The sequence below is a fragment of the Nesoenas mayeri genome (assembly GCF_963082525.1).
Source record: "Nesoenas mayeri genome assembly, chromosome: 6".
In the NCBI taxonomy this organism is placed as follows: domain Eukaryota; kingdom Metazoa; phylum Chordata; class Aves; order Columbiformes; family Columbidae; genus Nesoenas; species Nesoenas mayeri.
This window is the reverse complement of record NC_137545.1, coordinates 3,232,683-3,245,926: the sequence shown is the minus strand read 5'-3', so window position 1 is coordinate 3,245,926 and position 13,244 is coordinate 3,232,683. Positions and strand designations below refer to the sequence as shown.

Sequence of the window (13,244 nt, the reverse complement as noted above, 5' to 3'; positions counted from 1 at the left end):
TGACTGAATGTTCCACTAAAAACATTGACTTGGAGAAGCAATTGAAATATTTTGCATATGTCGTCATTGACATTACTTCAGATCTATTCTTATTTAATCATTCACTACAAAAAACAACACAAGAAGCCATATTGAATTGCTACCATTTAACCAGGGCATCAAGGTTCACAGACTGCCCATCTCAATTTAAAAAAAAGCAAAACAACCCAAGAAACCAACAACTTTTGCTAGGCAATAGCTATTACTGATCAGCACCTTAGTAATGGCAGAATAAGATGGGTCTGTACTGAAAGGCCCATGTGGTGGCTGTTTTGTGATTGTTCGCCTTTAAATGGCATTGTTGTAAACACTGGCCAAAGGTGATGGTCTGAAACACTTGGGTTTAAGTCATTGGATAAGGATTTGGGATTTGGATTTTTTCCACTTTGTTCACAATGGGTAATATAAATAAAGGTATTTCTTTTCACAAACTTCCAAGAAAACTGAGGAATAGTACCAAGGCAATGAAGAATGCTTACAATATAAGGCTGCTGTAGAATGCACAGTAATGGCTTGATGAGAAAGCGAGCATTTGTGTTTTAAATAAAAGGCCTGCTGCTTATGTACTCACAAGTGGCGGTAACAGAGCCCCAAAGCAATCCAAGATATTTGGCAGCTCAATTTTTCTCTAGGTATAGTAGGTAACGTGATAATTTTTACAGCATCAAAACGTTTAGCTTTAGGCCTAGCACTCTGTGCTTAAAATACACATCATTCTTTATCAAAGAATTCACAGCACAGTTTGTGATACATTTTTTTTTCTTCATATTTATTATGTAACGTGCAGAAAAAATGCTTGATGGATTTGGGAAGTGTTTTGTCTTTGATGCCAGTTCTGTTTTAATTTTATACATACCATCACAGACATGTTAGACTGCACAGATAGGCCTGTTCTGCAGGCGATTTTCCTTAACAGTAACTGCTTTGAGCATCTCATTCGACTGTTGCAGAACTGCAAGGTAAATTTTCCCTTATCAGCAAATTTTTAACAAAATCTATCATGTAGTATTGCAGATATATTCATTACCTTTGTGTCTTCTGTCTGAATTAGATGCAATTTTATAGTGTCTACATACTGGAAGTAAAACTTTGGATCAATTAGTGCCACTAGTGCCATGAAAGTTCTGAAAGATCCAAGTTACTTTAAAATCTTTTTGTCGTTATTGTTGTTGTTATGAGGGTTGTTTTGTGTGTGTGGTTTTGTTTGGTTGGTTTTGGTTTTAACGTTCTGTCACTGGATTGCTAGGGAGTCCCAGGTGCTGCCAGGTGGAGGTGTGAATTCTAATTTCAGAGGGATATTGTTCTATTTTAAAAAAAGACCTTGCCAATGTGCCTTTAAGCGTTTCAAAATATTTGGGTCTTGTGTAGCTGACATAAAACATGAGCTCAAGCTGTTACAAATGTTCTTCAATTGTTCTTCTCCGTAGGATTAGTGTTTACATAGATGTTGTGTTTTCATCTCAGTCCCAGATGGTCATATTAGAATATGCAAGCTATAGTGTCTTCCAGTAATTGCTTCATAGATGTCATTTTTCCCTGTGCAAAAGGACGTAGCTGTGATGTAACTCTGTGGAATATTTTATTTCTCTTTTTGTGATATGTTGGTCACATAGCTCTTTTGAGCTCTTCTAATGCTAGATAATTTAATGGTAGCTACAGTATGCAATTTGATTCAAATCCATTTAGATTTTGGATTAGAACATAGTGCAGTGATATATTAGAAATAAATGTGCTTGGATTATGTCTTAGCTGTAGTTATAATCAGTGGCAGAATGCCAACTGACTTGAAGTGTTTTGAATACTGTACGTGGTTTTTAATCTTCTCGTGAAAATACATTGCTTGACCTTTCCATTCTCCTCTGTTTAGAAGTCTGTGCCTATTTTTTTACTGACCTTGTACTCCGTAAGAAGTGTATTTTTTAGTTTCTTCCTAAATTATCAAGCAGTGCGATGTTTACCTATTTATGGAGACTCTGTGTTCCTGCTCTCATATGAACAAGTGGTGGAATTTAAGAAAGCAGGAACAGCTACGCTATTTTTGCAGCTTGCTCCTTTATTTTTATTCTGCCTATGTACACTCTTCTAAGGGTTTTTCCGGTGATAGTTTCACATATTACTGTGATTGGACATCAGTGCTGCCAGTTTGCTACATAGTGGGTTTTTTTAACCTTTTCCAGTCAAAATATCCCCAAAGATGAGAAGTGTGGAGAGGGTGAAGGCTGGGAAGTTGTGTGTCTTTTCCAATATACTTGTATCTGCATTCTTTTTCAAAGCCAAATAGGGAAGATGAATTTAGCTGTGCAATTAGGATTTCTCCTTATTAGCTGGGGGTAGAGACCCTCTTTCTAGATCTTTTTCTTTACTTATGAAACATTTACTACTGGATTCACCAGCAAGCAGTGTAAAGTGCAGTTCTGCAGCTCCACAGTCAGCAAGAAGAGTCCAGATATGGATCTAGAACTCAGAAAGCTGATGGATCTGCAGCAAATGTGACGTGCAAGAAACTTCCATGGAAAGGAGGGGGTGACGAAAATCCATACTGCTATATCTGCTATAGAAATCCCAGAGAACTTGGGGTATTTGGGGCCATACTTGTAGTCATACTTCCTAGTTCTTTGCATCTTTTTTTTCTTTCATATTTGCTGTTTTTAAGGCTTATGAGCAAACTGTATTCCCTTAATTATGCTCTAGGGTTAGAGATCTGCACAACAGCCTTTTGAAACTGCTCCGTTAAGTTTTGATGATCTGAATGTTGCTTTTTCCTGCAACATCCAAAAGAGGGATGGTACTTTGGAGGTACCAGGAGGTGCTTATGATATACTAAGGGTCATTTAATAAGCTGCTTTGTTGGGCCTGAATCTTTTCTCATCGCCTAAACTCTGTTAAAGGTCAAACTTTGATCAAAGCACAATGACCTCTAGCAATATGGCTGGTTAAAAAAAATATTCTTTTCTGAACAGCTTTAAAATAGAAGAATTAAAACCATCTGGGCATTGTAATACAAGTTTATGCATCCATTTTATATGTGTTATCAGAATTGAAGTAACCCATGTGAATTTTTTTTTCATGTGTCTGTGTCTGCTTCCCTTTGTTCTTATTTCTGATTGTTAATGTTATAATCCTCTGAGGCATGTTATTGTTGTTCTGCCATATTAGGTGCCCTTGACCGTGAAGTACCTTTCAAAATGACTTGTGTTTCTAACTATGTGCTTTCACACCTATGTAAGTCCAAGTAGTATCTTGAGTGTTGTTCTTCTGTTTCTTGTGATTTATGGAAGTTGATTTCTCAGGTTGTTCCTCGTCAGAGAGACTGTCTAGCACATAATGGAACAAAATGTATGAGGAAAAAGAAGTATTGTTCCTTTTTTTTAACTATTCAGCAAAAATACAGATTAATGGAGGATTGTGTCTCACCGGTGTGAGAATTCTTCTTTTCGGTGTGTATGTGAAATACAAGTCCAAGGCAGCCTCCACAGGTTTGGCTGCGGGTAACTGTTTAATGCAATTATATGCATTATTTTTGTCTCTGTTTCTAACAGCTGTTTTTAAATGCTAACAATAAAGTGGCAGACAAGAGTGAGAAAGACCTTGCCAACAAATTACTGACAGAAATGAATGAGGACCAGGTACCTACCTAACCTGTCTTTTGCTCCAGCTGAACTCAAGATACAATCACAGGAGAACTGATTCTTGTGCTTCACCTTAACCATCTTCTTTAAGCCTTCTGCAGCAAGATGAACTTGTGTTGCTGCATGCATCAGTATTTCCTGTCTCTGGAAAATAATTCTTCTGAATAACAGATTGAAATCAACCTCAGTTTTGTTCATCTGCTTCAAATTGCAGATATTTGCAATAGCTTGAGCCTCAGTTATGCTTTTATTAAGGAAAAGGTGAAGTACATAAATGGAATCCAAATGAATTCTATCAACCTGGTGGTGATTTTTTTCCCCCTCCCTTTCCTCTTTTTTTGCTTCTTTGTCTCAGCACTGTGGTGGTTTGGATTCTGGGGCCTTGTTTGTGAATCTCAATGGTTGTATTTGATGTCCTGATTCTTTGCTTGTCATCAAGAACAGATGTTCACAGAACAATGGACAGGCTGAATCAGGGAGGTAGGAATAGCCTGTTGCTTTAATTTTCCCCAAATATCGTGGAAAGTTTCAAGTGCAAATTGTTGTTGTATTAATTTTATAGTAGAATGATTTGTTCTAATTAAAAATGTAAAGAAATGCTAAATACAAGGTATAGTAATCTACAAACTGTGATTCGAAGGAATAGCTTTGGCTTTTTTAGAAACACAGGGTGACACTCTAGCCACATGTAAATGTTTCTTCACATCTAACACGGTCTTCAATTCTTGATACTTCGTTTTCAAAATATGTCTGATACGCATATATTTCAGAGATGATGAAACAGATTTTGTTTGCCCAGTTTGGCTAATTAGGTTTACTGATGGATGTGAAACAGTGCTCTGACATTTTTGTCCTTAAAACCACCATGAAAATATCAATGTGAACAAGAATGATAGAAAAAACCCTCAAAAGATAAGTTAAATTGGAAAAAGAGATCGTGGTCAATGCGATGAGGGCAGGGGTGAGGCAGCCCCCTTGCTGTGCTGGTGTGCCTTCTCTCTTCTAATTTGTGTGTGTGCGCTGCACTGGTGTATAGGGACTTGGAAGGAAAAGACGATGCTTTATTTGAGCTGGCGGTGCCTGGTTGTCCAGCAGCACACACACACACATGCTGCAAGGGGTTTCCTAGTTTGTTTTCCTCCCTCCCTCTTGAGGTTGTCCATTAGCCGCATGAGGAAAACTTGTTTGTCCGTAAGAATATTTGAAGAGTGATGTGTGTTGTAAATGCCTCTCTTCTCTCAAAGTGTGTGCCTAGTTGTCTATTGTTATGTACTCCTGTGTAGACCTTGGGCTTATCTTCCCAGCAGTCAAGATTTCATGATTTTGGAAGCATGTTAGCGAGCTCTTGGTTTCCCTCCTGGCAGGAGGGCACCGTATAGATTTTGGAGCTGAACTCTCTTTGTGCATTTGTATATAACTTCTGTACCTGCTGCTTTCAGGTGTTTCAGGGCCACCTGGACCGCTTGGCAGTGTCAACCATTCAAGCCCTCACTGCAGTCATGCACAAGTCTCCAGCTGCTAAGGTAACAGTATCTATGAGAGGTCTGCTTGCAGGAGGCTTCTTGATCTTGTTCCCAGTTAGTGTTTTTATCACCGTATCTTGATGAACCTTGCTAATGAGGGTGTGCGGATTATGGTCATATGTTCCTGCCAGATTGGAATAGCTGATTAACATCCCTTATCCCTTTATTTGTGTCCAAAGGCTGGACATTGACCCATCTTTCTATCAGAACTAGAAGGTCAGAGCGTTAATGGCAGTTGGAACCTGTGTAAAGGAATTCCATGGTTACTTGCCCCAAGAACGTGTGGGGTAGAATTAGCTTTTAGGAAAACTTCCTTAGAACACTTTCTAATGTTTGAAGTGTTTAGAATGGGTAGTTTTTAATCAAGCTGGTCTAGGAAAACCTTTCACTCAAAAATTAATGTCTGAATACTTCTAATTCTCAATGTAATCATTTCATGGTGTAGTTTACATGAGAAAAATAAAGCATTAGAAAAATAAAGCTTATAGTATTTTGTGATAGAATTAACATTTTGCTTATACCAAAGGAATTATGTTATAGGTAATTATTAAAATATAACTTTGATCTTTCATTTGTTTATCTGCATGCTGCGGTGAGGTCCTTCTCATCTGCAGCATGCTGGCCATCACAAAGTGGACATGATCAAAAAGAGACTGCTAGCCTGTAAACGTCTTTCTTGCATTCTAATTATTTTGTATCTAGTATTGTATTAAATTAGAACCTGCTGCAGTGGATGAGCAATTTGTGTCCGTTTTATTTGTTAGTGAGACTGGGATTTTTATCCTCAGGAGGTCTTCAAGGAGAGGATTGGTTATGCACACATATATGAGGTATTAAAGTCGCTGGGTCAGCCCTCTGGAGAATTGCTGGAAGAACTCATGAATATGGTGAGACATGCTTGCTTTGAATGCTAAAATGCTTACATCTTTTCAAGCTCTCGTCCTCTGGCTCTATTTTATTGTATTTCATGTCTGAGTTCTCTGCTGTTTTTCAGGCTGTTGAAGGCGACCACATGGCTGTTGGGATGCTTGGCATTAGTAACGTCCAGCCCTTATTGCTGCTTATCCAGTGGCTTCCAGAACTAGAGTCACACGACCTGCAGATTTTCATCTCAAATTGGTTGAGGCTAATCTGCTGTATTAACAGACAGAGTCGCGCCACGTGTGTCAATGCGAACATGGTCATCCGGATCATTGAGACGCTAAATTCCCACTCAGCGCTCCATTGTACTTGCGCAGAGAACTTGATTGCCCTTCTGGGCTCTTTGGGGAGCCAGTCAATGGGCTCAAAGAACTGCTTCAACTCATACGGCTCCTGAGGACTGAGGAACCAAAACAAGCTTACCCGTACGTTGTTCCAACCATGCGAGCCATTCTGGCGATGGCGCGGAAGCAGGGCATGGCCAGTGCCTTGCAGTACTTCAACCTGAACCACAGCATGGCCGGAATTGCTGTTCCATCAATTCATAAGTGGCCAGGCTCTGCGTTTTCTTTCAACGCTTGGCTCTGCCTTGACCAGGACCGGGTGGACCCCAGCATGACCAGCAAAAGTGGCAAGAGGAAGCAACTCTATAGGTATAGTTACTATAACTGCTTGAACAGCACAAATCTGGGTCAGCTCTTCCCTGTGGCATATGGTTCCCTATGACATGTGGTACTCCTGTTTATCTTCATAGAATGCGATATGTGGCGCTTGGTTTGTGAAGAGGAGCAGTGTCATCTGTCACCAGAGCAAGGCTGTGTTACAGAAACAAGCTTGTAGTTTCTCAGTTTGTAATGTTTCTTTGTCTACGGTTTCAACTCCAAATTGTATTAAGGTTCATAGCTCAACCAAAAAAAACCCAAAAGAGCTAAAAAACCCACACTCCAAAAGAGAGCAGCCTTCCCATTGTGTCCTGTAAAGGTAATGAAGTGCATTTCCTATATTAGAGTGCAACAAAAGGACACCCTCATTTGCTTAAGTAGCAGTCATTGACACAGATGGTTCTCAGTATAACTTCTCTTTCTAGGTACTAGCCTTCAGCAGCAAACAAAATGCAGAAGGGGAGAATACCAGCTGAAGAGTCTTTTGCTCCCTTCAGTCCATTTTACTGCACAGCAGTTTCAAGGGAAATGTTGAAGAATGCAATTCTAGTCGTAACAGAATTGGTATTTTCAAACCCCCTGTGTCTTAGAGTGTTACTTCTGCTTATCAGTAACCACAGAGGCAGGTGGAGACCCCTTGGATTTGCATGGCTGCCCTGTGTGTTTGGGTAGCAGAGTCCCACTGCAGTTCTGAAGTAGACTGTAGTTCTAGAAAATTGCAGTGGAATTGCCCTGCAAAGTAAAAAAGCTGTGATTGGATTTCCATGCGATGCTATTATACCAATAGCTGACTGCTTTTCTGTCATTTTATGTACAGTTTTGAAGACATCATTCTAGTTTTGGGAATCTAGAACAGTAGTGCATTGAAATGAATAATAATTTTAAAAGGAAATGTTTAAATATTCCAGTTTCAGCTTGAAATGCTAAACACAGAACTAAATCTAAATCATTAAAATTTGATCTAGCTGGTATGTTTTACAGTGTTTCACTGTAAGATAGCTTATATCTGTTGAGGTTGCCTGTAATATTCACGTGCTCTGTGTGTGTATGTGTGGTTTTTATTGATAGATGCAGATATTTGATAGTGCAGTAGTTAAAGCACCCACTTGGAATACTGGTGCCTAAGGATGTGTAGCAGGTTTTGATAGCTGTTCAAAATTTATATATAGTTTTTCATACTCAAGTGCTTAAAAATTGGAAGGTTTCTCAATATTGGCAGCTCTACCAGGGGCTGTCAGACACAATTTCGCTGATAGAAAACAGCAGAGGTTGCAGGCCAGTCTGTTTATTACAATATTGTAGCTTCCAGAGTCTGCAGCGGGCAGGACTTTGCAGCAGAACCAGCTTGAGCTGTGTGGGTCAAACTGAAGCATTATTTGCTGGGACCAGGGTTATGTTCTCAAGTAAAAGATGGATGCCACAAGCTGCTCTGCGAGCTTTGTGGATCACCTTTTAGCCTGCATGTCCTGTGCCTTGGGGTCCCTCCTATGAGGCACTTCTTCGTCTTGTTTTTTCTGGAAGAATAGTAGGAGCCAGTCAAGTAGTATATATTGGACCAGTGACAACGACTTAAGTTGGTTTGCTCCTTACTGAATGTACTATTAGGTGACTTCCAGTAGTTTTGATGAAGTAAGTACTTGATTGTGTGTTTTGTTGTCTTTTTCTTTAGCTTTTTCACAGGAAGTGGCATGGGATTTGAAGCATTTATTACATGCTCTGGGGTACTGGTGGTTGCAGTTTGCACAAAGAGGGAATATGCAACAGTGATGCTGCCTGACCATTGTTTTTTTGACTCTCTCTGGGTAAGATTTGATACTGAAAAACTCTTTGTTCAGGATAGTGCTGATAGCTCAGAAGTCAAAGTCCTTTTTTTTTCAGTTGTTTTACAAATGGTCTATTTTATTGTATTTAAATAATTCATTGCATAAGAACAGACCTAATATCTAGTAATGCAAGCAATTTCCATGTAGTTTAGTGATTGATTGAGCTAAGTTATGGCTATGTTATTAGGTATTTGTTATTGATAAGCTGGTGACAGCATTGTGCTTAGAGATCTTTTTAACATGCAGAATTCTTTTATATTAAATTATAACAAGCATAGGTGGCTGCGGTGCTATGTAATTTGATAAAATGTGCTCCTTTGTTTCTTCCTTGCCTTTTTCTACTCCCATACTTAAGCACTAATGTGAAAGAGCTGTATCTCTCTCCCTTCAAAAACCTGTTTGCATGTAAACTACTTTAAAATGGAAGCAGCTGACAGGTGGTCTTATCTTGTTGTTGTTTTGGATTTATTCTCTTAAGTGATTTCCTCACCAGATTAGTAGAGCTGAAGTTGAATAGTACCATACAGTCATCTCACTGCTTTTTAATAATGACCTCCTTACTTTATGTTGCTTAACCAGCACAACGTAACTATTGTTCACATGCCTGGCAAGAGGCCCTTTGGTCAGAGCCTCGTGTACATCTACGTCAACGGGCAGCAGAAGGTCTCTGCCCCACTTCGATTCCCTGCCATGAATGAAGTAAGTTCAGCTTCTGAATCATACCCTGTCCCGACGCGCTCTCGTGGAACACTGAGAACATAGTTGGCTTTTTTCATTTTGGAAATTGTATAAGAGCTTAAGATAGCTTAGCCTACTGCTAATAAACTACTGTTCAACTTTGGATAGTGTCCAGAGTATCAATTTGGAATATAACCATTCATTGTTGCTTGTTTAGTCATCTCAGTTTAAAAATGAAATAACAGATTACCATGGTTAGATTGTGGGGTTTTCCCCAACATAGTTACCTGAGAATACTGACATAATTTATGATGGGTAATCGTACCAAACCACACATCTGCCCTCAGGATTGATGTGACCGTACTTAATGAGGAATATTCCCTGTTGTTTTCAACAGTAATGGTTTTTTACTTGTATTTTCTGTATGTTCCCTTAATAGCCTAATCTCATGCCTCCTTTGTTAGCTGGATAAGCAGTTTACACACAGTTAATCTAACCATCTGAACGTGTCCTCAGTTAGCCTAAAAAAAGAAAAAAAAAGCAAAGTATATGTCCAGTTTAGTTTTCTTTATAAGCATTGTCCATTCTTTTTTGTGGAACAAATACCATTTAACCTGGGCTACAATGCTGAATATTCTCTGTCTTTTTAAAGTTCCAATTTGGTATTTGTTAAATGTGTTGACCAAACACTTAAATCGGACATAATCGTAGCAAAATCAGTATAACACTTTAAAAATGAGTGTAAATGTAATTTCCATTGCAAGATAAAACTCTGGATTTTGGCCCATCTTTAGAATAAGCACTGTAAACACCAAGGTAGCTAAAACCATGGCAAGTACGGTTTATTTAGTTAGATTTACTTTGTCGACTGTGGCAAAAAGAAAAAAGAGGTTAGATTTACAGTATGTGTTTTGTGTTCTTTCTTCCATGTGTGACTTTCCAGTCTTTCACGTCTTGCTGCATTGGTTCTGCTGGCCAAAGAACAACTACTCCTCCTCCATCTCAGATACCAGATCCACCTTTTTCCTCCCCTGTGCTGCCCCATCGGACGTCGCTCGGGGGCATCCTCTCTGCTGGGAGTTGGGGCGGGATGCTTGGAAAACCAGAGCTCATCACCAAGATGATCTCAGCAGGGACTCAGGACAGTGAATGGGGATGTCCAACATCTTTGGAGGGCCACCTTGGGTCAGTGATCATCTTTCATGAAGCACTGCAGCCTCCTCAGGTGAAAGCGTTGTATTTAGCAGGTGAGTGGTGATTGTACTGGTTTTTGTGGAATAAAAGGGATGAGTTATGGAGAAGACCCCGTGGAGCTTAGCTCTACATAGACACATAAAGAAGTTACAATCCAGAAGAATTGCAGAGCTGGTCTACTTGAGAGCACCTGATAACAATTAAACTTAAAATGGAATGATAAATATTTTGTTACTTTTATTTAAAGTGTTATGTTTGCAATAAGCTCATCTATCTGTCATATGCACAGACCTGCAAAAATATAAACATGAGGTAGTATTTTCATTTTTAAGTTCTTAATTTTTGCTACTGTTTGCCCACACTTGAGTTTGCCATTGAGACTCTTTAAAGTATTGCCCTTGTTTTGATAGGCTGCTTACAGGTGACGTACGCTTGGGGATTTTTCCATAAGAATTAATTGATAATTAAGGGGTTATTTTTAAGAAACATTCTGATAAGCTCTGTTTTGTAGTTCAAGGTGTTAAGGTATTAAATTTCATAATGACTTGGGGTTGTTAGAGATTAGCATGAAAACACTTCCATCATTTAAAGGAAATATTTTGCATTACTAAACAAAAGCTCTCTTGAAGGTTACTAATTTTCTGAACATTTGGGCTTGATGACAGAGATTGGTGACAAATACGAGGTAGATATTTGTAAAGAGAGAAATATTAGATCTGTTTGAATGTAAAAAAAAAATACCCTTTGTATAGTTTAGGTATGGTTTAGAATATCCTATGTGTTGCAACGAAGCATAGTAGTATAAAATCTGTGAATTATTGAACTGCATTGATATCCAGTGTATTCTTAAATATATATGTTATAAAGATATACTTGATGTATCGTTTTAGATGTATATATATATATTTATATTTTAATAGGTCCAAACTGTTTAACTCCATGGAAGTCTCAAGAGGCTGAAGTAGCAGATCTCCCCAGTAAGGTGCTTCTTCATTATACACCAAAGGTATGAAATAATACATAGCTTCTCTGTGATTTCACAGCGTGCAGTAATCTCAGAATATGTTCTAGATGGTCTCTTTATTTTTTTTGCTGTTGCTGTTTCATAGAACAGGTGAGCATACCATCTTTACACTGTGCTTATTTTGGGAAGATAAAGAGCAATAAGAGCTTGCTTAAACTGTAGTCTTTAGCAGAGATAAAAGATTTTTCTCTTGTTTGGCAAAACAACAGAATTGTCTTGTACAATTGTGAATATCAAATCTAAGATAACATATATGATGTTTCAGCCTCTTCATTTGTTTAACAGGCCTGCAGAAACCAAATTTGTCTTGACCTGTCTGCAAATCTTTTCCATGGAAGACTAACTGGAAACAAAGTAGTAAACTGGGACATCAAGGTAAATGCATACTGAAGAAGCAGAACCTGATGTAAATACGGCAGTGGAAGTTGTGTATGTTCAGCTAACTTTTGGAATGCTGGAAGTTATTATCATACTGCAAATGACATTTAGCAGACACAGCATGTTTTTTGTAATGGGCATGAATGGGTTAATCCTGTAGCTGGAGTAGTATTACACTTATTGAGAACTTACAAGTCCTACTGCTCTTAATGTCACAGGTAATGCATTAAGTTATATTGGTAGCTGACTATTCTTCATAACCTATTCAATGCATGTTGCATATTGAAAGCATTTCATCATCTCTAGGGAATTCTGTCATGGTTTTCTTACAGTCTTAAACTCTGAATTAGATGAAGATTAGTGGGGTTAAGTTAACACTTGGGACTTTCTGCTATGTTAGACATATAAAAAATATTATAGAATTACAGATGACAAGGTCTGGAGTTAAAATAGTACAAGAATCTAGCATTTTTTAAAGAGAGAAGTTAATGTAGTTATCTTATTTACTTCTGGTTTTGGGTTGGCACAGTCCAAAAGCCTCATTTCAGAGAAAACAACAAATATTCACTGAAGTGTTGGACCTTATTCTGTCTCTGCTGTACACTAATTGACCAATACTTTTTCCTTACTATTGGATACATTGGGATATCTGATTCTTACAAGCTATGCAAATCATCTTTGTTCAACTTTTGCTAGCAGTTGTAATCACAGCAATACTGTTATATTAGTATGGGAGCTTAAGAATTAACATTTTCTGGCTAAACCTGCTTGTAGTTTCCTGCTCAAACACTCCGTTATAGCAAAACTGTCCTATATCTTGATTTTTATTTTCTTAACCAACACATAAGGTCCTTATGTCCTTCTGATAAAGCAGTTAATTTCATAGTCTCATGCCACTGACGGTATTATATGTCCATTGGATGTCTTCTGTGTAAAACAGCAAATAGCCTCTACTTGCTACTTCATGGAGAAGAGGAGGAAACCATGAAACGCACTCCAGCTTAATAAATACCACCATGTACCTGTTTGCTTATTTGTTCCCTGATCACTAGCACGTATGAATGTAAAAATCAGTCAGGCTTGTTCTGTGCAGGAGGAAATCAAGTTATGTGCAGCATCAGAGTTTGATCCAGAAACAGTGACACAAGTAAGGATTTATTTATTTTAAATTTAGGTAGAATACATCCACTTTTGTTTTATAGGCAGAATCTTCGATTAAGGGCTCTTAGCTTTAAGAAAAAATGAAATCCAAAGTCTGAGTGTAGAAAACTTGTCACTAGAATACCACTTTCTTTTTTCTTTAAGGAAAAATGTATGTACAAATAAATAATCTACTCTACTAGCAAACTCATTACTGAGGAAATATTGTTGGA

The 13,244-nt window shown here is 38.2% G+C and overlaps 2 pseudogenes across 2 annotated transcripts in view; both read left to right on the top strand.

The window, feature by feature from the left end:
• LOC308041735 (neurobeachin-like protein 1) overlaps positions 1-13,244 on the top strand; it is a 347,706-nt pseudogene that overhangs the window by 121,418 nt on the left and 213,044 nt on the right. The gene's annotated exons all lie outside the window — the stretch shown is intronic.
• Positions 1-13,244, top strand: part of LOC308041685 (neurobeachin-like protein 1) — a 55,801-nt pseudogene that overhangs the window by 8,431 nt on the left and 34,126 nt on the right. The window contains exons 4-13 of the transcript in view: positions 892-998; positions 3,579-3,665; positions 5,108-5,191; positions 5,980-6,078; positions 6,186-6,765; positions 8,444-8,576; positions 9,177-9,296; positions 10,219-10,522; positions 11,390-11,475; positions 11,779-11,868. The product of the transcript in view is annotated as a neurobeachin-like protein 1 (transcript). The remainder of the gene's footprint in view (positions 1-891; positions 999-3,578; positions 3,666-5,107; positions 5,192-5,979; positions 6,079-6,185; positions 6,766-8,443; positions 8,577-9,176; positions 9,297-10,218; positions 10,523-11,389; positions 11,476-11,778; positions 11,869-13,244) is intronic.